Below are 16,464 nucleotides of genomic sequence, written 5' to 3'. Positions count from 1 at the left end.
CCTGCACATACCCTGCCAAAGTATTAGTCTAATTTCTAAATTAAACGCCAAGGCGAGAGTTCTGGAGTCTCATCGTGGAACTGAGTTTTTCGATGCAAGACGAGACGCCTGCTCGCGCCTTTACTTAAAAATATTAGGACAGCTGATGAGTGAATTACCTTTGATCCTTATCCAGAATCAGAATTAAGGTAAATCTCATTGTTATGTGAGACTGTTGTTTGACGCCACGCCATTAATGCGACGTCGAAAAGGGACAAAGTGTTTATTTATCCTCTTTCCGGATGCAACCCGGAAAACGCTAAAATTAGGGGAAATTACAGTACCTAAATAAAGTATTTTGCTTTTCATGGTGTTAAAGCAGATCCAGGCAAAAATTAGGAAAATAATACGATTAGCAGAAAAAGTGTAGGTACTTTGTTACACTAAAAAGCATACAATTAGTCACCATAATTGAGTTTAAAAAATTAAGTATGTACTTACTCCGTTGACGCAGAGGTCGTTGAGTACTTTTGTATTCCATATGAGCATATTGAGTAATATTGACATATGTGACAATTACAAGAGCTATCAGGCTACATTATAATTAATTCTTGTAAAAAGTTATTATTTTCTGCTGGAATGACGTTCTCCCATCTTGCCAAAGTTTTAAGAACCTGTAGAATAGGTATAAAAATGACTGATCGCAACAACTTACATATTTATTTCAAAGTTTTTAGTTTTCATTGCACGTCTAACCCTAATCAAAGTCTTGGTTTAGTAAATAGGCACCGAGTCTTATAGTTCTAAATACTCTTAACCTCTGACAAATATGACAGGACTTAAATATACATGTGTCTCTAGGTACGTATCATCATTAACTAAGGAGTTATTCTCTTGTCGATGGAGTAGGTATCTATCTTCCAGCTTTCCCTATCTTGCGCCAGCTCTTTGACTTTTGATATTACTCGACCCCTATTTTTTCTTTCACATGCTCCAAAAAGCTGCGTCTGGGTTTTCCTCTTCCCCGCTTGCGTCCTATCCGCCCTCCAGGTTACAGGATAGGTACAGTCGCCATCAGATATATCGGAGCGGTCAACGTGCTCACAAATATCTGAACACGCCTCTATTATCAAGGCGTTAGTGTGCGTGTTCAGATATTGTGAACACCTTGGCCGCTTTGTCTATATCTGATGGTGACTGCACGTATAATAATCAAATAAATATAAATACTAAGTCACGCCTCCGCGACCACTTGCTTACCTGTCTACCAATGCAATCAAGATTATGATCAGACAGAAAAGGTAGGTACTTATGCAATTATATCTCTATTACGTGTTATTATATTATTACTTTAAGACCCTGGATTTATCTTAAACTAATAACACACGAGATAATAATCATTTCTCAAGGCCATGTTCGTGAATGAAACACTTTTTTGCTGAAAAGACGTCTAATATAAGTATTGTAATTTTGACTTGTATGTTGGTTCCTTTAAACATTATATGTAGGAGCTATGACTCATACGGCCGTCATACGACATTGTAACATCTTCATAGCTCCTACAGCTTGGCAAAAAAGAGTAGAAATTAAAAAGTGGCAACACTGTATAGTGTCGTCCCTTTCAAACCAAATAATATAAGAAAACGGGACGACCATAGACTTAATAATATATAAAGTCGGTGCCTCAGCGAGCTGTCACTGTTGCCACTTTTGTTTAATGTACGATTAACAATGAGGCCCACGTTGCTGTAGCCATGTCGATAAAGTCATATCGATAAACTATCGACATTTCTTGCAATTTTAATTTTACTTCAAAGACTTAACGATACCTAAAATGACCAAAAACGCTTTTATTATTTATTGTGGTTATCAGATCACAATTTTATAGTCACGCCCCAGCAGGGAACCAAGGGAAAGTTCCGATATTTAATTAAAATACATAAATACCTCCTAAAATAGGTGTTCCGCAATAATTGAATTATATTATTATATTATAATATATTCATTATCCATTAGCATTTCAATTATGTTTATGTTTAACGAAGATATTGAAGCTTCAATTAATCGCTATTTCGTTCCGCTGTGTAGCGTTTATCGATATATAACATGACTTTTCACATCCCTAAAAGAGCACACATATACGCTTTTATCTACACACATATCATAAACTGTCTATGATGCCTTCAAAATTCGTAAATAATGGCCCACATTACGATGAACTATTTTGTTACAGTAAATTTCTTATCTGTGAAAATGTGGTAATAGCTTCATTACTATATCAAAATCGATTTGGTAATGCATTTCAAATTTCGAACATCTCTGAAAAAAAAGCAATTTGATTTGACCCCTATTCTAATATCAGTTGAGATGACGTTTTATTCTAAATCAAATGACAATTGCACACAATATTGACAAATCTCGCATATAAGTTGGTATCGGACGATATGGTAATCGACCCCGACTCTAGTTTGTCTCTGAATAAAAAAAAAACTACGGTTGCGTGACGTACGTGAAAAAAGTTTTCATTTGCCGCCATTTGACGTACAGTTTATCTTTTAATTAGTTTATAAGTAAAAAATAATTTGTTTTGTTGTTTTTAAAGGAACTATAACAAATTTTTTGTGTAAAATGTGCGATAAAGATATTTCGGAGACGCCATCTCATATCCGCGAGTTCCGCCAGAGAGCAAAGTGGGCTGTAATATGAAGTTAGTGAATATCTCATAGAAAGTTTATAATATGTGTGTAGATAAAGCAGTGTATGTAACTGTACATAATTAGGCATTAAAACACTCGTGTGATACTATTATGAAACTCATTTCATTCGTTTCATAAACCCACACTCGTATTTTAATGCCTTTCATTATGTAGCAGTCACATAAACTACTATTACGCACACATACACAGCCTGGGCGCATCAAGAAAGGCAACACTTGATTTGAAGTCCACCTTGTCAACAGTATGGTTGTCCTTTTTTGACAAACGGCATTTTAAAAGAGCGAGGAGAGAGAAATGATACTAGTTGCTGCGTCGTGAAAGAGAACAGAAAAGGTTGGGCCCTTGGGGACGACACTACAGTGGTGCCACTTTTTAATTTCTTCTCTTTTTTGCCAAGCTGTATACTTTGACGCGTGTCTAATAGACTCCTCTGTACTATGAAAGGTAAAAGTAAAAGTGAATAACTCTAGATTAATAGATTTTGTCACTTTTTAATACAAGGTTGTACCATGGTTGTATTATTTACTATAAAAAATGTCTGTCTTACCGACAGAGGTTCAGGTACTTACATAAGTTAGGCGTCCGATTGCTCGTCTCTGCCCCAGTTAATTACACCTTTTATGTATGAATTCCAATTATAATGTGTCCATATGCAATTTTGCAGTAGTACCTACATACAGGTATACTACACACTTAGGTCATCATCAGTATCAGTGACAATAGAATGTCATCTATCGGGCATTGGCATGTCGGGCATTGGGACGTTTACTTTGTCTATTTTTGGTAAACGGTCCTCAATATTTTTCTATACCTTTAGTATTATTTATTAGTTTTCTACATGAAATATGCATTTTTCCGTATACTCAGTAACACTGGTTGAATGTTGTGTTTTTGCTAAGCTATATTACAGTGAAACCTGGTTAATTGGCACCTGGATAAACGGAAAACCTCAATAATTGCAACCAAAAGTCCGGTCCCGGCCCCTTGAGACCAAAAGGCCTCTATAATTGAAATTTTGGAACCTCTATAATTGCAATTTAGATTTTAGTGCTTTTTCGTAATTTTGCCTCTGTAATTGACCACATCGCAACTTAAGACCTCTATAATTGACACTGTGCTAAAAAAATCCCTTATTATTCTCTTGTTTTTACCTCTATTATTGAAACGAGTCTTACTTATTACCTCTGTAATTGAAATAGTGTAGTTGTAGACAGCACAAACAATGTTTTAATAGCAATTACCATTTTATTTATAAGATATAAAGATTTTTCCCATCCAGAATTTAATTTATTTATTGGGTATCTATCACAGCCTGTAGTAGGTGAAATAGTTTTGATCAATAAAAAACAAAGTATGCTTTTTACATTCTAATAAAACTTTCTTCTACAATTCAAGGGAATTTTTAAACCCAAATGATAAGAAAATAAAGTGGTAATTAATATAGTGTAAAAGTGAAAGTACTTATAGACAGAAGCAATATATAGACCAGAAACCCAGAACGTAAGCGTGTAAATCTACTTTACATGGTTATTTGCACCTCCATAAAAGAAATTTGTCAGAACGCAACCTCTATTAATGAAAACCTCTATAATTGACACAACGATTTTTTGAACCTCGTTAATTGACACGACCTGCTTAAATGAAAAACCTGGTTAATTGACAAAAATTGGCCGGTCCCTTGAGATTGCAATTATCCAGGTTCCACTGTATTATTACGGACCATAATAGATGTCACAAAATCGAATGCCATTATTATGTCATTAGAAGTAATTTACTCGTGCGTATACTTTAATTATAAGTATTTTAAAAGCGTGTATGTTAGTGTGACAAAGACTAATTAACAGAGAAAGGCAAATTTGTGTTTTATATTTATTCTATTTTTATCCTCTAGCCGCCCAGAAGCCTATAAAAAGGTCTCCCGTTCCATTCTAATTTGAATCTTTATTTCGAGAGATCTAAACTGCATTTTGTCGTGGCAAGTCTTAATGTCTGAGCGGCTAGGGGATAAACATTTGTATGAAATAAGTAGCTTATTTGCGTCCAAGAATAATAAACATATACAGGAAGTACTTAATGGATCATGTAAGAATTTTCAAGTTCAAGCCGTGACTGAAAATAACACACTTTTTATAGGCTTCTGGGCGGAAGCCTATAAAAAGGCCTACTGTTCCATTCTAATTTGAATCTTTATTTTCTTGGGATAAACATTTGTATGGCATAAGTAGCTTATTTGCGTCGATTAGACTAGGAATCCTCTAGACGTAGTTTAGAGCAATTTTTTCATGAAAAATACGGGGGTGCGGGGGACGAGGTGAGCGAGGTCCCGTGCCGTGATTGGTCCGCTCAAAGACACAGACGTCACACATGTCACACAAAGACACTTTCGACTCGAAAATGGAGTAAAACTAGAACTACCGTATGCGTGGCAAAGGGGGTAGAGCTATACTATGCTCAATCTGGAGGATGTCTTGTCTGTGTTTGCGTCCAAGAATAATAAACAAAATTCAGTAAGTACTTAATCGGTCATGTAAGTATTTTCAAGTTCAACCCTGAAAATAACCCACTTGTTGAAGATGCGTCATTCCGCGTCTCGAATTTCGTAAACATCAACATGCATAATCAAGTCATCTACGTCAGATGTCCGTCATTTTTCTTTGAAAACCGACGTCCTGGAGATTTTCCTCATTTACATGGCATTAATTACGCAGTTAAAATGATTTGTTAAATACTCGGTTTCGATTGGTTGTGGTTTGATGGATTTTAAACTTTGTAATAGCTGTATAGACAGATGTAGTGCATATAATTGTTTCCCATCGTATTTTCTCGGAAACGTTCGTATTTGTCATGCTACTTCAGTTAACCTCAGTACGTTTGGTACTGAGACTGACTGAAATAGCAAGACACACTCGTACGCAAATAAATGACTTAATGACTACGTTTCCTTGAAAATATGATGGAAAACAATTTTGCACTACATCTTTACGAACTGTACGAAGCAATGATATTTTGACAGATTATGAATGAAAAATGTGTGCATTAGAGGTGCTTCGAAGTTTAAAGTAGGTATGTTGTACTGGACCAAAAGTTCAATCAGAATATTTTGGTTGGATAGGTATATAATCGCTTGCTTTATAGCTACGTAGCTCACTAAACTTACTATCAAGTATATTCGACGATTTACCCTAAATTACCGTGAATTATATAAAGATTGAAGTGGATTTTCAATTTTCATTTTAATCAGAGTGTTACGTAATGCTCGAGTATTTAAACGTACATATACCTATAGTCGACGTCGAAGATACGGTTACATTTTATTCCTTGTGATAGTGAAAAAATGTAAACCTATCTTTGACGTTGACTGTAGGTACCTACCTAGACATATGCCTAAGAGTGAGTTTTCCGAGTTATGTATAGGGACGTTAAATTCTGAAACAAAAATGTAAGGTATTGATATTAGATTTAAATCATATTGCTTCATAATATAAGCGCCTTGAGGTGCCTAGATTTATATTCGGAACGTGAAAAGAGTCTCCGCAAAGCATTTGGGACAAACTGACAATCTAGCATAAGTCCTTAATAGTGCCCGCTATAATTTGAATTAGATTAAGCCTTTCAGAATCCAGGTCCAACAATTCTCTAAGTGCAAAGTGAGATGTGGAATTTCGAGTCGGGAAATAATTCCCGGCGGGAAGGGGGCTTGATTGCGGCTGAGTCTTGAAAGTTCATTTAATTTGAATCGTTACGTCGTTTAGTTTTATACTCGTTGATATTGATATAACAAGGTTATATACTTAGAGTTGGCTAAGACCTGCGTCCTTTAAGTCCGCTGCTTTAAGGCTTGTAATAGTTGTAATTAAGACGGATTTAGCGTTATAATTAAGTCCGTGTACGATTACGTATGTACGTACGACTCGTACGAGTACGAACATATTGATTAAGACATTTTGTAAACTGGTGGTAGTTGTTCGACATACAAAATAAATGATACAAAGTTTCATTGATTATAATGTACCGTATTACATATAAGACAAATTCGAATTTGACGGTATGGAAACGTTTTTACGGATTCAGCTGGATCCCAATTGGAATTGAGAGGATATTCGATGTTTACTTGCTACTAAATAGTTATTGTAGGGAATATAGAGAGGACAATGTGTTGATGATGACGTCACAAGAGCTAAAATGTAGATGGTTAAATGATTAGCTAATGTTGCCTATTAGACGCATTGAAATGGCCATTTGGAACGTTTCGTAATTTTTATAAGTGTCGCACAAACGGCAAAATCCGTGAACTATGGATCAGAAATCGTATTAACATTGTTCACAAGGTCAAATGGGCGCAAGTGAAACCAGTTGTTGATAAAAATTGTTGATTGTATTTAATTTTGTTTTCTGTAGTTAAGTATACAGTCTGCACACGAGTTTTTAGCAATTATATTATATTATACCTACTCATTGTCCCCCTTTCCGCGCTACCAGGGGCCTATTGCATACTAAATTCAAGCGAATATGTACGATTAGTGATTTTACATCAATCACTAATAGTATTAGCTTGTATTTTATGCAATAGGCCCCAGCTTGTAGGTTCTTCTGCTCGAAAATGCTAGGAGCTCGCGTGCGGCCTGCCGGCCTGTAGTTACGCTAGTACTCTTTATTATACTGTGCTGTAGTGCTAACTATAGACACAGTATAATAAAGCGTCTATAGATATACCTAGTTAGTAAGTAATTATAGTGATGTGTGGGTTGTGTGATTGTTAATTTTCTGTTAATTTTATATTTTAATTTTACCTACAATTAAGACATTTAAATAGTATTAGTACCGTTTAGGTATTATTTTGTACTCGGAATTAAAATACATAGTTATATGAAGTTAATTGTTTTAATTTATACCTACTGATAAACATTATTCTTATACCTACTAATTGTGTATGATAACTAAATCATGAATTTCCTGGTTCCACAAATAATTTATTTTGATTTACATACCTATCGCAGCTCGAATATCACAATTAATTCGTTATTTTATTTTATAATGCAGTGACAGAAAAAAACGGGTTATTTCCGTTGTTGCCGTGATAACTACTTACTGGGAATTTTTCCCACCGTTTACCTACTGGTAACTAATACTGGGTAAAAAAATCCCAGTAGTTACCACCAAACCGGGAATTATTTTTCCCAGTAGTTACCACTGGTAAAAGTTTTCCCAGTAGGTAGTTACCATTTACCACCAAAATTTTGTTAGAGTTTAATACATATCCTTGGTTATTCAATTACACAAACGGGTCTACCGCGATATAATTTCATTGTTTTTACCTTTAATTCCGACGTTTCAGCTGAGTTGCACCAGCTGTGGTGTGTGGTGTGTGTGTGTTTGGTGTGGAATATGTGTACAAAACGCGAGAGTTTAAAGTGTTATATCCTTGGTTTCCTTATTTTGGTTTTATTCCTATCTACTTAATTTCCAATTTCATTCTCGCCGGGAAACTCTAGCTGGACCTACACTTACTATGTAAGTAAATTACTGCTCAAAGCCTTGACTTCTTTTACGTTTTGCAACCGACATACAAATCATACAATGCAATGCGTCCGACATTGCAATGAAATTAATTTGCTTACATTGGTTAACTGTTTTTGAGGAAGCTGTACTTTACACAATTTTGATTGATTAGTAATATCACTATTCAATTGCTGCATTAATAATATTAATATGCAGTTACAGTATAAAGCAGTGGCCCATTTTATAAAGCTACAAGTTACAATTTACAAGCGGAAGTCTCGTTCTAAAACATAGGGTTAGAAAGAGACTTCCGCTTGTAAATTGTAACTTGTAGCTTTATAAAATGGGCCACTGGTCTCTCCAAACCCCGACCCGCGGGCCCGCGACGCGTTCCAATCCGGCCCGCCGACACCCAAAGCGTCCGGCCCGCGGGAGCCAGGTTCCAGGGGTTCATCAGTCCTAACAGCAGCAGCAACCAGATACCAAGCCACGTAAGCTAAAGACGCCGGTTCGATTCCGGATTCTTTAGTATGACATCTTATCGGTTTAAAAATTAAATGAAAATAAAATAATAAAATCTAGGTATATAATCATATTAATTATAGTTAGGTATAGATAGATAGATAGTTGTACTTTATCAGTTATCACAACTTGTTCATTTAGTATAGTTTAGCATATTCGGAGCATATGGCATTAACCACTTATAGGTACCAAGGCTATCCGTACCAGTTGCAACTAAATCTAGCCAACTATCTAATCTAAAATTCAGCCTAATCTAGGTTATATTGAAGACTAACGACCAGAGAACTGGATCATTGAATACAAGTAGAAAATACTGGATCACCAATGCTGTAAGCTGTAACAACCGTGAAATGCACGCTCCCGCTCCGCCGTCGCGAGGTTTGTATCCCTTATCATCCTGGATCTAAATTATACGGGAGATCTGTAGATCCATGTCCGGATTCCGGACGAATCCTACTAGTTTAATCCAAATTGCAAACCTTATCTTTCACTGATCGATACAATAAAGTGAAATAGGAATGGAGAGGTCAAATGAAATGAAATAGGAATGGTGAGGGTCGTGAAGTCGGAATCTCGACACAGTGTGAATTTTAATTCTTTTGTGCTGAGCGTTCCGACTGAACATCTAGCGACCTTCACCAAGGAGGAGTTTTGGCCGAAGGGTGTCAAGTTCCGGCGGTTCCGCGGCCGTCTACCTGACACTTTTGGGTTGCGAACTGCATCGCAACCATAATTGTGTTTTTAGTTTTAAGATATATTTTGTAATAATATGTATGCTAGTTTTAAGGTATTTATCTATGGGCCAATAGTTGCCTGAAAATAAATGTTTTCATTCATTCATTCATTCATTCATTCAAATGCGCAGTGAGGTTTACACGAAGACCCTTTAGTATCAGGTACAATTTTTGTATGCTTTTTAACCCCGACGCAAAAAGCGGGGTTTGGTATGTTTGAACCCAATGTCTGTCGGTCTGTCTGTGGCATCGTAGCTGTCAAACGGATGGACCGATTTCGATGCGGTTTTTTTACGTGAAAGCTAGTTTTATTGCGGTGGGTCTCAGCTATGTTTGATGAAAGCAGCAGTTTGAAGAGTATCAGCTGTTTTCCAAAACGATGTAATCCATTTTTGTCCGTAGGGGTTTTTAAATTTTCAATGCAATAGTTATTTTAAATATGTTTTCAGTGTAGCCAATTTAATCTACACTCTGAATAACAACAACATAATCGACACAATAATTTGTACACAGTAAAACAAATTTATTACCTACAATACAAACACATAAAGGTACCTATATCTAAAGTAGGTACCTATGTAACATTCGTAAAAATCCAATGAATGTCACGCTGGCGACCCACGCGTCGCCCAAAAAGGATGCTGACGATGATATAACACCGCTGTTAGCTACATATATACTTATGTTATATAATAGTGATAAACGTATATGCAAAATGTTATAGCCTCTGTTTGCCAATAACAGACAAAATACACTGGCTACACTGCTAAGTGTTTTGATAGCTACTTTGTGTTTGTACACTGAGAGAAAAGTACAACAAAAACACACTTAGAATTACAAAAATAAACTTAATCCGGGGACAAGGAGAGCTAACTAATAGGAACAAATTGACTTTTGCAATTTCTATTAGTTCTTGCAATTTCTATTATCTGTTTGTTGAAATTATATTTGGGATTACTGAGCTGTTTGTAGAAATAAATAAACTTTACAGAAATAGTGAATCGTCCATAATTATTACTAAAACTTCATTTTTTCCCCCAGTACAGAACTGTTTTTTAATTCCTGGTGATGATTTTTCTCTCAGTGTACTGATGCTGAGGACGTAGGTAAGTACCTATGCTGCACAAAATGTTGTCCAGTTTGTTAATTAGGATTTAGGCACGTTTCGTGTTCTTTGAATTGGGTTACTCTGTACTTTTAGCTATAGGTACTATGTTAGCACGCTTTAATAAATGATTAAGTCCTCTTATGGTAAAATCAATCAAAAAAATTATGATCGTTGGATGAAATTTGACGACCTTATGTGTTACTTAACATACCTTGTGTTTACTTCTAATTTTGAATGAGATTGTTTTTATTCCTATTAGACCATGGGCCTTATTCGACATGTGCAAATCTGACATTTCAAATCCACATCAAATCCACAGTTGATTGTATCGCATGTTCATTTGACAGTTACGATCGCACGTTGTCAAATGCAACAACTTGCGATCCTAACTTGAGCTGGGACACGTTAGCAAAATGCGTACCAAAAGTACGTTTCTATGAAAATACCAGTTTTACGTGTACCACCCCAAATAGGCAATTTACGTGTTTTCCGTACTTAAGCGTCTTACAAATAAGGGTTATTTATGCAAATATCGACTTTTCAGTAGTAGGGATCTGACGTATCGTGACGTTTTGAGTCAAGGCCATTAATCAAATGACATATTAACAATGTAAAAATTATTTCCATTATTTTTTGATCCAACAGACACCCAGACGACTGTCATTTAACAAAAAAATATTTTACTTAAAGTAAAGGTAAAAATGGAGGTACGAGGTGTTGGCAACTTCATATTTGTAATATTTCGAAAATTAAAGTACGTGCTTTTAAATACTCGACAAACAAAAAGTCGTACATTAAGAAAACCCTGTCCCAAAAACTATTTCAGTATAACGCCCCACCTCTAGTGTGGATAGAGTTCACTGACAGGTGGCGATTGTACGCAATTCCACAAGTGACGATTTATCCGTATCAACTGGATATCCTCATGATACGTCAAATGTGTCTTCTGGAATATGGCCCCATAATTCTCAAAAACCGGTTATATAATATTTAACCATTTCGGCGTTTATTTGAGAAAATCGTTGTTTCTTATTCCGGCGATGAAACCTACCTAACTTAATATAAATTCTACGGGTGTACAACGAAGATAATGTATTCACAGTTACTTAATCGGAAGTCACTTTACATCAAGCACAGTTCTAGTATGTTTCCTTCGCGTCTGATCGCCCAAACTCAGCATTGTCTCACCTACGCACTATAAATATTTACCATAGGCCTTCGATTGGAAAGTGGTCGGGTACCACTGTTATTCCGCTTCTAGCCGGGCGAAGGAGAGCGTTTGCCTCAGATTACAAGTACCTACACGTAAGATCTTAGTTGCAGTTAGGGCCACCCCACACTAGCGTCTTTTGGGAGTCGGCGTGTAGTCTGCGCTATGGAAAATGGCGTCACTGGGCAGTTGCGCTAACGTTGCGTCGAACAGCAGCCATAGAGTTGACACTAGTCCGTCGCTCGGGAGACGCTAACATGGGGTGGTTCTTAGTAAACCAGCTAGACTCTCGCTGATAGCTAAGAAAGTGACCGCGGTAGGAAAAGTCAAAGGCGAAAGACCCAAAGTATAGACATCCCACCCGCTAAAAGGTCTGACCAAGTTAAGAAGGTCACCTCCAGCAAACTCCATCAAGCGGTGAGGTCTACGGGCGACCGAGACCAAGACAAATCACAGGAACTGCATAACTAAGTGGTCACGATCCTCGGTAATGAGGGACCGATAAAGAAGAGAGGTATACGCGGAAATTACGGGGTTGCACAGTCTCGAACAATAATACTCGTATCTTAGATGGCACACTCCTACGGCTCTACTACAAAAGTACGTATTGTTGAAGAGGAAAGTAAATGCAGAAGACCGATCGCCGACGCCGTACGCCTGCCGCCCGCAGCTTCCCCGCCACCCTTAGTCGTCTTTCGTCCTACCCCGTCGCCCTCGCACCGCGCAGGCGAGGACTCATTTAAGCGGTCGGTCTAAACTGGTATATGATTCAAACGCTTGGTAAGCGATAGGAACACAGTAACCACGTCCGTCGCCTTCGGCTGTTTACTTACCACTTTCTCGAATAGGTTTGCACTACCTTTTTTGTATGAGTTGTGTAAGCGTACCAACCATACTAGCTCTGCAAAACCATTAAACACATTTAATGCTTTTGCAGAGCATCGCTCAAAAAGTCATTTTACTCATTTTAAACCAGTATGGTATGGTATGGTAAATAAGTACGATTAGGTTAGTAATAGGCAGAGACCAGAATTATCGACTTCCGATATTTTATTGCACATCTATTTCACAATTTCCGGCGCGTTTCGGGAATTAAATTAGAGATTCACTAGATACGAAACAGTAAAGATATGTGACGTTCCACGGCATAAGGTACCATATCTAAATAATTCGTAAGCTAAATACCGTAATTGAAACTTACTACCGTAAAATCAGGTAACTATAGTTCTTAAGTACAACTATGGTCTAGTTTTTAACGTTGATTCTTAACGAGCCTTTGTGATTTGTAATACTCATTATATTTATTTTGGAGCCCATTGTTGTAAAATATGTCACATTGCTCTTATATCAGCGAATTAAGAACTATGGGACATATTTTTGAATAAGTTGGCTACACTCATATTTTTACAGTTGACATACATATTTTACTGGAACTTGAATTTGGACCATTTGGACCATAATTATAAGTTGTGGATTAAAAAACCAAGATATTACTTTGCTAATCCGCGCAAAAGATAACGTGCTAGTCAATCAGTGCTAACCCGTTATACTTACTTGCGTATTTTTTACATGCAATTAATGTTCCCAACCTCCCACCGCAAATAAATACATATAACAAACCACCACCAAAAGAATAATACTCGACAGTCGACACCTGTTTCGCCTCTCTACGAGGCATCCTCAGGAGTTGTTGACGGTCTGAGGAGTTGTTGGCGGGTTGAAGTAAGTATAACGGGTTAGCACTGATTGACTAGCACGTTACCTATCTTTTGCGCGGATTAGCAAAGTAATATCTTGGTTTTAATTAATATGGTGATTTCTTGAGTGAACGGTCGATCAGAGTAGTTATTGATGGCTGCTCTTCGGACCTCATGGCCATTGACGCCGGTGTTCCTCAGGGGTCTGTTCTCTCCGCAACCCTTTTCCTGCTCCACATTAACGACATGCTGCAACCCAGCATTGTAGGTTATGCAGATGACAGTACGGTTGTTGAGAGATATTTGGCTAGTGCAGGGGACAGCAGGGAGGATATACGTTCACAGAGAGAGGCCATGGTTGAGCGAATGAACTTGACCCTTAGTCTCGTTTCCCAGTGGGGTGATGACAATCTGGTCACGTTCAATGCCTCCAAAACGCAGACGTGTCTATTTTCCGCAAAACGGAGTTCATTCGACCTGACTCCTTCTTTCCGGGGTGCATCTGTACCTATTGCCGACAGCCTGGAACTCCTCGGCATGGAGCTGAGTTCAGTCCTCAGCTTCGGCAGCTTCATTGAGTCTAAAGCACAAACTGCGGCCAGAAAGCTGGGCATCCTAAATAAGGTGAAGCGATACTTCACACCTGGACAGCTTCTAACACTTTACAAAGCTCAAGTCCGGTCGTGTATGGAGTATTGCAGCCACCTGTGGGATGGCTCAGCTAAATACCAACTCGCCGCTTTGGACTCAGTGGAGCGCAGAGCCAGGAGGATGATTGGCGACAAGAAGCTAACGGCTAAGCTTCAGTCTTTGGCCCATCGGCGGAAAGTCGCCAGCCTGTCGGTATTCTACAGGCTGCACTTCGGGGAGTGTGCCCAAGAGTTACACGAGCTTATTCCACCGTCCCCATTCTACCATCGGACTTTTAGACGCACGGCCGGTTTCCATCCTTACATGGTAGATATTCCACCAATTCGCACGAAGCGCTTTGCTTCTACTTTCCTTATGCGCACTGCCAAGGAATGGAATTCCCTGCCGGCGTCTATATTTCCGTGTTCTTATAACCCGGCAACCTTCAAATCAAGAGTGAACAGGCACCTTTTGGGCGAGCTCGCTCCATCGTAGGCCACGTCTACGCCTCGGCTAGTCTGTGGCCATGAGTAAGCCCATTCATAATAAAAAAAAAAAAAATGGGTTTCCGCAAAGTAACGCCTGATTCTATTCAGTAAGTTGTGGACTAAAGTTACCTGATTTTACGGTACTCCAATAGTCACACAAACGAAACGTTGTCACGTTGTGTTTTATAACTTTCAAGTTCCGATTGTTGTAAAGCCATGGCACTGAGCAAGGGCCACGGCATTGGCCCAGCGAGTTTAACTTTCTCTGGTCGCTTTTCGAGCCAAGTAAGGTCGTTGGTTGCGACCACTTTTTGCCGATCGAAAGCTAAAAATTGAGAATGCTGTTTGTCCGCGAATGAACTGTGATTTATGGTATTACTGTAGAAATAAATAAATCATTATTATAGGACAGTTTTACACAGATCGACCTAGTCCCACAGTAAGCTCAATAAGGCTTATATAGGCAATTAAGGTAATACAAGTAATATATGTAATACAAGTACAATACAACAAAGGTGCATGATGTTACGATAATTTACCCAAAGTTTCTCAGTAGGTACCTACCTACTTTTTTATCAGACATCGTAAATTTTATAGCATTTTCGGTGCAGCGGAGTGGTGTTAACGGAATTTTGGTAATAAACAATTTCAACCCTAATGATTTATCTATATCAATTCCGTTAACACCACTCCGCATCACCATAATTGATATAAAATTTACGATGTCTGAATCAATAAAAATGATTCGTTCTATGATATTTTACGGGATTGGCTCAATACAATTGTAAGTTTGAGATACGACTGCAAACTGCACCTAAGTAACACAATATCCTGGATTCCATTAATAGCACACATTAATGTAGGTACCTAACTATATTAGTTACGGTTAAATCAAGGTAATGACTTGGTTCCATGGGGAGTATGGTGACATTGGTGACCCATGCAGAGTTCTATGCTGACTAGAAGTATTTTATTTTCAGCCAGCCTAAATAATTATTAAACCAAATTGGAAGCTGTCAAGCGGACAATTTGAGTAACGAGGTGTGCTTTAATTCGTCTAGACCGCGACATTATTATGCGAGTCGCGCCACTCGCGCCTAGCTCAAAAAACAAAATGGCGGCCAGAATTATAATTGAAGACACATGATAACCGGGTCGGCAGCTTTGTTTTATTGCTTATTAATTTCTTTAGTAACAAGTCTTCCATAGTAAATTCCACCCGCCTTTTCACCTGTAATAAATACTATCCTGCCCTTTCCTAACCAAATTTCATCTTCATCTTAACCGGTCCAATGGATTAAGCGTCAAAAAAGAGAGTAAGTGTCAAAAAATCCTCTAAAACCCCTCACGTAATTAATGGACGGCCCCTAAATATAAATAGTAAGTAGTGCTGCTTCTAGTAGGTACCTGTCATGCCATGAACTGCAACAGAGTTTATGTTATATGTTTGAGATCAAACTTCATGTAAGTACCATTTTACATGCTGTCAATATCAGAGGATTTGTGATTTATAGGGTAAAATACCCAATAATCGGGTCCATATTTTTCACTGTTGCCGCTAGAATTGCCTTGAGATGAACTTGATAGTGTTAATAATCGGATCAGTGCAAAGTAATTTTTGCAGTTCATAACCCTCTAAACTATTGCGAAAACCACTCATGCCGCATTTTGTGAAAAGAATTAAATTGATGTCGCTGCATTGTGTCGATAAGTTTATCTCACACCCTGCCAACTAACCAACAAACTTCATTCATATACGAGTATCTATCTACAATATATCCTATTCACTCGGACTAAAAGTATTTACCGTGATCCTGTCTGGCTTTCCTCCCCAAGTAACCAAGGGGGCATGACTAACTTCAGCAAACTCTTATCACAAC

The sequence above is a fragment of the Cydia fagiglandana genome, chromosome 6, assembly GCF_963556715.1.
Source record: "Cydia fagiglandana chromosome 6, ilCydFagi1.1, whole genome shotgun sequence".
Classification (NCBI taxonomy): Eukaryota; Metazoa; Arthropoda; class Insecta; order Lepidoptera; family Tortricidae; genus Cydia; species Cydia fagiglandana.
The sequence above is the reverse complement of the archived record's forward strand: the minus strand, read 5'-3'. Positions refer to the sequence as shown.